General features: G+C 41.4%; 1 protein-coding gene across 1 annotated transcript in view; it reads right to left on the minus strand.

The window, feature by feature from the left end:
• Window positions 1–1407, minus strand: part of CUNH1orf159 (chromosome unknown C1orf159 homolog) — a 13277-nt gene that overhangs the window by 11562 nt on the left and 308 nt on the right. The gene's annotated exons all lie outside the window — the stretch shown is intronic.

Below are 1407 nucleotides of genomic sequence, written 5' to 3' on the forward strand. Positions count from 1 at the left end.
TCCCACTCCAGACTGGAGACAGGGAATGGTTCCCAGCCTTGTTCTGCTCCTGGCTCCAAATAAACAATTCCCAGCTTTCTGTCCCTGCAGCATTCCCAGGAATTCCATCTGCGGGGATTCCCTGAGCTCCGGCTCTTTGTCCCTGCAGCATTCCCGGAAATCCGAGGCCGGGAATTCCCGCTCCGGGCTGGAAACAAGGAACGGCTCCCAAACTTTTCTCCTCCTGGCTCCAGATGAACAAAGTTTTCCCTGCAGCATTCCCGGAATTCCCGGTGCTCCGGCAGGGAACGGTTCCCAGGCTTTCCCCTCCCGGCTGGGGTTGGCTCTGCAGTTCCCAGGATGTCGAATTCCAATGGGAATTCCAGAGGCTGTGCTGGCTCCTGGCAGGAAGGAGCTGGTGAGTCACCAGAGCAGCCTGGAGCTAACCCTGGCGTGGGTTTTATTTCTTATTTTATTTTATTTTATTTTATTTTATTTTATTTTATTTTATTTTATTTTATTTTATCTTATCTTATTTTATTGTTATATTTTATTATTTTATTCTATTTTAAAACTTGATTTTATTTTTAATTTTTTTTTTTAATTTTGTTTTATATTGGTTTTTATTTTACTTTACTTTAGATTTTATATTATATTCTATATATTTTTAAACTTCATTGTATTGTATATTTTATTGGATTGTATGTTTTATTTTATTTTCTCCTGCTCTGTTCCTGCCAGGCAATCTCAAGGAGGATCTATGAAATTGAATTTTCCATCAATGGAAATTGATGGAAAACAACAGAAAATTTTGAAAACCCATCAAAACCAGAATATCCCAGCACTGGACACTTCCAAGGACCCTGGGAAGAAGGGATAAATTATGGAAAACTAAAAAAAAAAAAGCTCAAAAATAGAATTTTCCAACCTGGAAAAGACGGAATGGAAATTGACAGAAAGTTTTGAAAACCCTTGGAAACCAGAATTCCCAGCCCGGAAAATAAGGATAAATTATGGAAAATAACAATAATCATTAAAAACAAAACCAAAACCAAACAAAAAGCCCCCCTCAAAAATCAAATATCCCTGCCTGGAAAAGAGGGATCACTGATGGAAAATTTTAAAAAATCCCTGGAAATCAGAATTTCCTAGTCTGGGAAAGAGGGCTCAATGATGGAAATTGATGAAAAATGAGAGAAAAATTTTTAAAACCCTTCAAAAAATCGAATTTCCCAGGCTGGAAAAGAGGGACCACAGACGGGAATGGATGGAAAAGGAAAGGAAATGTTTCAAACCCCCAGACTCGGATTTCCCGGTGTGCCCAGGGCTCGCCGGCTGTTTGGCCCCGGAGCGCTCCAGGCTGGCTGCGAGTGATTCCAGCCCCGGTTCCAGCCCTGATTCCAGCCCCGGTTCCAGCCCCGGTTCCAG

Source organism: Geospiza fortis, unplaced genomic scaffold, assembly GCF_000277835.1.
Source record: "Geospiza fortis unplaced genomic scaffold, GeoFor_1.0 scaffold662, whole genome shotgun sequence".
In the NCBI taxonomy this organism is placed as follows: domain Eukaryota; kingdom Metazoa; phylum Chordata; class Aves; order Passeriformes; family Thraupidae; genus Geospiza; species Geospiza fortis.